This window comes from Rutidosis leptorrhynchoides, chromosome 2, assembly GCF_046630445.1.
Source record: "Rutidosis leptorrhynchoides isolate AG116_Rl617_1_P2 chromosome 2, CSIRO_AGI_Rlap_v1, whole genome shotgun sequence".
Classification (NCBI taxonomy): domain Eukaryota; kingdom Viridiplantae; phylum Streptophyta; class Magnoliopsida; order Asterales; family Asteraceae; genus Rutidosis; species Rutidosis leptorrhynchoides.
The window spans coordinates 330,824,522-330,831,706 of record NC_092334.1 but is presented as its reverse complement, the minus strand read 5'-3'; positions in this window follow the sequence as shown (position 1 = coordinate 330,831,706).

Here is a 7,185-nt window from a genome sequence, read left to right as displayed (position 1 = left end):
GACCTTAAGTCATATTCGAGGAAAACGGGATTTTACAAAAAGTGGGACTATGATCTCACCTTGAGTGCACGAGTAATAAAGTACTTCACAAGTAAACGTGTGCAAGAAAGAATGCTAGTCTCGACCTAAACAAATAGGTTGTATCAATATTGGTAAACATGGTTGGTCAAAGTGTTCAATTAGTCCTATGGCTCATTACAACTCGATTACACATAGCATGTGGATCACGTTGCCAAGTTTCATGCATGATTCAAATATAAAAGCATGTTAGGATGATTTCATAAGTATTTGGTTATGTTTAAATGAAAGTCAACTTTTGGTCAAGTCAAAGTCAACATGTTCGGGTCGGGTCCCGAACTATTTTTCTGAGGTTTTTAATCATATATGCATGATAGAACAAGTTACATGTTAATCGGAGGTGCGTAGCATAGTTAGAATTTAACGATAAACGACCAACCAAATCATAACCTGGCAGTTCATCTGGACAGCGTCCAGAATAGCTGGACGGCGTCCAGATGTGAAGGCCTGGATGGAGTCCAAGAATCTGGACGGCGTCCAGATTAGTGCACAGACCCTGTTGCTGAAAACACACAAGTGCATGAACCAAACTTCAAACAATCACATTTTATGATCCGCAAACAATCAAAACATGTATCTTATATCATCAGAAATGTATTTTGACGAGAAACGCAACTAAGCACATTCCATCAATCAATTTAACATTTACAAGAACCAAAATCGCATTAAATACTCACCATTTATTACATTCAAGTCCATTAAATGCGTTTCATGATTCGGGCAACCAATTTACATGTATGATATGCCGTTTCGAAGATAACTAAACACACATTGCAACTAAACACTTATCAACAACATTTCATTGCATTTAATGCATCAAAGTTCATAATTAAGCCTATCAAACCCTAACCCAAATCACCAAAATAGTAATCATGTTAATGAAGTTTCCTTAATCAACCTATACATCAAAATGAAGCTAGTGATGCTAGTAACACATTTAATACATGAACTTTTAACATTTAACAACATTTAAGTAACCAAATCACAAAATCAAACACACCAACTTTCAAGTTCATGCTAGTTACTTTAAATAACAAGATCGAGCATACAAATCATATATTCATGTTAGACTTGAGCCATAGACACTAATTAACACTTTTATAAGTTAAAAACATCAAGAACACAAAATCTAGTATTTTTAGAAAGTTACCCAAATGCAATAAAGTTGGTATGGATTCGAAGAGGAAGATGCAAGGATTCCGAATATGTAATTTGTTTGAATTGATGCTTGCTAGATCTTGAATAGATGATGAATCTTGTTAAGTGAGTTGAGAGAAAATGGAAGTATCAAAAGTTAGAAAGGGAGGTGAATGGATGAGTGGAGGAGAAGGGTTTAACTAGTTGACCTAGTCAAACCTTTTGTCCTTTGGCAAGTTTAGTCTCTCAAGTTTCAAAGCGGGTGCGTGAATTAACTAAACGAGATAATTTAAAACGCGTTTTAACGGAAGATGTTATAACCATATAACGGATTTTAAATAATTAAACAGAAAGTAAATGAAAAAAGGCGGAATGTTACATTACCTACTCCTTAAAAGAAATTTAGTCCCGAAATTTAAGTAGGCATAGTAGTCGTTGTTTCTTCCTCGGGATCTTGCATTTCCGAATCCACGAATAAATGAGGGTATTTCTTTTGCATTTGATCTTGCCTTTCCCAAGTAAACTTGGGTCCCCTTTTGGCTTTCCAACGGACCTTAACGATCGGGATTCTACTTTGTTTTAGCGTCTTGACGGAGGTGTCCACAATTTCAACCGGTTCCTCCACAAAATGAAGTTTGTCATCAATAGTAAGTTCCTCGAGGGGGATTACGAGTTCGGGTTCGGCAAAACACTTCTTCAAGTTCAATACAGGGAAAGTAGGATGAACGGAGCTCAGTTGAGGCGGAAGATCTAAACGATAAGCAACGGTTCCAACACGCTCCAAGATTTTGAAAGGACCAATATACCACGGATTTAGTTTCCCGCGTTTCCTGAAACGGATTACACCTTTCCAAGGCGCACTTTTAACATTACGCGGTCGCCGACTTGAAATTCGAGGTCATTGCGTCTTTTGTCGGTATAGCTCTTTTGACGACTTCGGGCCGTCCGGAGCCTATCTCGGATTTGAACGATCTTCTCGGTTGTTTCATGAATGAGTTCGGGTCCAGTGATTTGTGTGTCGCCTACTTTGGCCCAACAAAGAGGAGAACGACATTTGCAGTCATATAAAGCTTCGAAAGGTGCGGCGTTGATACTCGCGTGGTAACTATTGTTGTAAGAGAATTCGGCGAGAGGCAAGTGCTTGCCCCAAGCTTTTCCAAAATCGATAACACAAGCTCGTAGCATGTCTTCCAAGGTTTGAATTGTGCATTCACTTTGTCCGTCGGTTTTTGGATGATATGCGGTGCTCATGTCTAAACGCGTTCCCAATGCTTCTTGTAAAGTACGCCAAAATCTAGAAACAAAACGGCCATTTCGGTCGGAAATAATCGATAAAGGCACACTGCGATGGGCTACGATCTCTTTAATGTAAAGTTGTGCAAGTTTTTCCATGTTGTCGGTTTCCTTCATGGCTAGGAAGTGCGCGGATTTGGTGAGACGGTCAACAATAACCCAAATAGTATCGTAACTGCCCACCGTCTTTGGTAGTTTGGTGATGAAATCCATCGTTATCCTTTCCCACTTCCATTGCGGAATTTTGGGTTGTTGAAGTAGTCCAGACGGTCTTTGATGTTCGGCTTTGACTTTGGAGCAAGTTAGCCACCTTCCAACATAAGTAGCAATGTCCCTTTTAATGTTCGGCTACCAATATTGTTCTTTAAGGTCGTGGTACATCTTATTGGCACCGAGGTGAATCAAATATCTTGACTTATGGGCTTCATCTAAAATAAGGCTTCGCAAGTCCCCATAACTAGGCACCCAAATTCTTCCGGTGAAATATCGAAGTCCGGTCTCCTTAACTTCGAATCGAGAGGTAAGGACGTTCAAGTGTTCAAGAGAGATGTTTTCATCCTTAAGAGCCTCGTCTTGGGCTACAGGAATTTTACTATTGAGTTTGGTGTGAATGGTGATGTTTAAAGCTCGGACACGAAGGGGCACCGCTCTTTCCTTTCGACTTAAGGAATCAGCCACTACGTTTGCCTTCCCGGGATGGTAACGAAGCTCACAATCATAATCGTTCAAAGTTTCAATCCACCTTCGTTGTCTCATGTTTAATTGCTTTTGGTCGAAGATGTGTTGGAGGCTTTTGTGATTGGTGAAGATAGTACTCTTGGTTCCATAAAGATAGTGTCTCTACATTTTAAGTGCAAAGACAACGGCTTCGAGTTCGAGATCATGTGTCGTGTAGTTCCGTTCATGAATTTTTAGTTGTCGAGAGGCATAAGCAATGAATTTATTTTGTTGCATCAATACACACCCAAAACCATGTTTAGAGGCATCGCAATATACAACAAAATCATCATTGCCTTCGAGAAGTGACAAGATAGGAGCGGTGGTTAGCTTTGTCTTCAAGACTTGAAACGCGGATTCTTGCTCGGTCGCCCAAATGAATTTCTTTCCCTTGTGAGTTAACGCGGTTGGAGGACGTGCAAGCAAAGAGAAGTTTTCGATGAATCTACGATAGTACCCGGCGAGACTTAACAATTGACGAATGTGAGTAGGAGTAGTAGGAGTCTCCCATTTACTAATGGCTTCAATTTTTGCGGGATCGACTTTAATACCTTGATCACTTACAACATGACAAAGAAATTGAACTTCCTTCAACCAAAATTCACACTTGGAGAATTTGGCATAGAGTTGTTCCTGTCTCAAGAGTTCAAGCACAAGTCGGAGATGTTGTTCGTGCTCTTCTTTGCTTTTAGAATAGATCAAAATATCATCGTTGAACATGAAAACGAATTTGTCGAGGTATGGTTTGAACACGCGGTTCATAAGATCCATGAACACCGCCAGTGTGTTAGTGAGACCAAATGGCATTACAAGAAATTCATAACTACCATAACGAGTCCGGAAAGCGGTTTTGGAGACATCTTCCCCCTTAACCCTTAATTGATGATAACTCGAGCGGAGATCGATTTTCGAATATACACGAGATCCTTGTAATTGATCAAAGAGGTCATCGATGCGTGGAAGAGGATATCGGTTCTTAACCGTCAATTTGTTTAGTTCACTATAGTCGATACACATTCTTAGGGATCCATCTTTCTTCTTAACGAATAAAATCGGAGCACCCCATGGTGAATGGCTAGGTTGGATAAAACCACGGTCAAGTAGTTCTTAAATTTGACTTTGAAATTCTTGCATTTCGGATGGAGCAAGTCTATACGGTGCACGTGCTACGGGTACGGCTCCCGGAATAAGATCGTTTTGGAATTCAATCGATCGATGAGGTGGAAGTCCCCGCAATTCGTCGGAAAATACATCGAATAAGTCACTAACAATTGGCACATCATCGATATGCTTCTCATTGGTTTCAACTTTCTTAACGTGGGCTAGAATCGCGAAACAACCCTTACAAAGGTACTTTTCAACTTTAAGGCACGAGACGAGGTTGAGTCCGGTGCAACTCTTATTACCATAGATAATCAAGGGTTCACCATTCTCGATAGGAATTTGAATCGCTTTAAGATCGTAAAGGATGTGAGATTTTATTTTGGCCAACCAATCCATACCAATGATTACATCGAAGCTCCCTAGTTCTATAGGTATCAAGTCAATTTCAAACTCTTTACCCATTAAGTTTAATGTACACCCCCGATAAAATTTGTCGGCACTCAATAGTTTTCCGTTGGCCACTTCAATGGTATAAGTAGTATCTAGTGGGAGTGGTGGAGTGCTAAAAGAATGAGTCAAAGTCTTGGATACAAAACTCTTATCGGCACCCGAATCGAATAAACAAGAGACATAAGAATTGTTGAGAAGAAACGTACCCGTGACTAGTTCATTGTCATCTTGGGCTTCCTCGGTGTTAATGTTGAAAGCTCGGCTGCGCATATTAGGGTTATCTTTCTTCTTTGGGCATGCATTTCTATAATGACCCGTTTGGCCACATTCGTAACAAGTGACCGTCTTTGGTGCATTGGGCCTCTTTCGAGCGACGGGGGCGGCACTTTTACAATCATTGGCCTTATGACCAATTCCTTTGCACCGATGGCAAATTAGCTTACCACATTCACCAAAGTGATGCTTGTTGCATTTATTGCAAAGAGGTAGGTTTCCGGCATATCCCTTCTTGCCGTCGGAGGTAAAAGGCTTCTTGGCAAAGTTATTGTTACCCGACTTATCCTCGACTTTAGGTGCCGGTACTACAATTTCGTCCACCGTTTCTATCAATTTGCGAGCCATATTCAAAGCTTCTTGATGATTAGTGGGTTTTGATGACATTACTCCGTGTTTGATGCTCTTTGGAAGACCATCCATGTAAAGTTCAACCCTTAAAGACTCGGGGTTCACAAGGTTTGGGCACATCAAGGCTAGTTCGGAAAATTGTTGATTGTAGGCCTTGAGATCTATTCCGACCGCTTTTAAAGTTCTTAGCTCTTGTTCGAGCCTTCGGGTTTCTTCACGAGGGAAATATTCGATGATCATCTTTTCCCTTAACTCGGCCCAAGAGGGCGTGGGCTCATCGGTACCCACTGATTGCACATAGGTGTTCCACCAAGTGAGAGCGACACCAGCGAAAGTGTGAGTGGAGTATTTGACCTTGTCTTGGTCCTGACAACCGCTTATGCTAAAGACGGATTCCGTTTGCTCAAACCATCAGGTGAGCACAACCGGTACTCCAGTTCCATCGAAGGTGTGACATTTGCACCCCATGAAAGCTTTATAGGAGCATCCCTCGTTTGAATTACCGGCTCCATTGTTGTTGTTGTGGTGGTTGTTGTTATTGTTGTTGTTGTTGGATGAGTGACCGGCCATGACCGCATCTACGACGGTGGCTATCATCCGTTGTAGAGCTTGTTCGGGTGTTTCATGGCATGGTACACGGCGAGGAGGCATTGTTCCTTCAAAACACAAGAATATCGCTGATTAGTATTCTCAATAATACTAACCGTGAAATGGAATGAGGATAAAGAGAAGATTTTCCTTGACTCGCCTTAAATTCTTTATGTCATAATGTCGGAACGTTCATATGAGTCACCGTAATATAATCCCGGAAATTATATTACCCTAATTCATATGTGCATTCGACATTATTTCACTAAGTCAAGGTGGCGTGTCAATCAAATTAACTAACGTGAGATTAAGATGGAATAAAAGTTAGATATGAATCGAAGAGTCCGAGTATAAATGCAAAAGTAGTCAAGTAATTCCTACTTCAAGTCTATATGCCGGTTGTAGTCTAGACTCACTAATGTACCCTATGACTCGGGGTTGACACCAATGAACTCTAAATCCCTACAACCAACGCTCTGATACCATCTGTAGCAACCCGACAAAATCTTCATTGACGGCGCTGTCTACATAGGTCCCATTAAGTGGTCATAAGTCTTTAAAACAACGTTTGACTAAAAATATGTCGCATTCATTTCCAATGTAAAGATTGTTTCAAAGTTTACAAGATTAGTTCAACCACAGGTTACGTTACAACGTTATAAGTACAATTGAAACCTATGCGACACAATTTAAAAGTAGCCAAAAGACGCTCCATGTATGCATATATACTCGACATCCAATGCAAGTATCAAAATAATGAGCGGAAGCATGTATCACAAAACGTTCAAGGACCTGAGAAAAACATAGAAATCTTTCAACGAAAACGTTGGTGAAATAATAGGTTTAAGTAAGTAAGTAAGTACAAATGACCCACAAGATTTATATCATTGAAATAATAGTAAACCATTCTAAAATTTGTTATCACGAGCACCCAATTATCAAGGCTTAGCTTTCCATCCATAGAACCCCATCACAATAGTGTTAGAACATACACTGTTTCTCTAAAATATATTTCATTCGCATAATGGTAGCGAACCGTCTGAATGAGGGTTTGTCAAACCCATATGGCCATACAACATAAGTTCTCGCTTACACCTGGCAAGTGTAACTAATGATAATCGAATTGAGGATTTTTTTTCTAACTCGTATGTAGAATGTTTGTTTTCGTACTTGTGTTCACTTTGTAAAATGAAA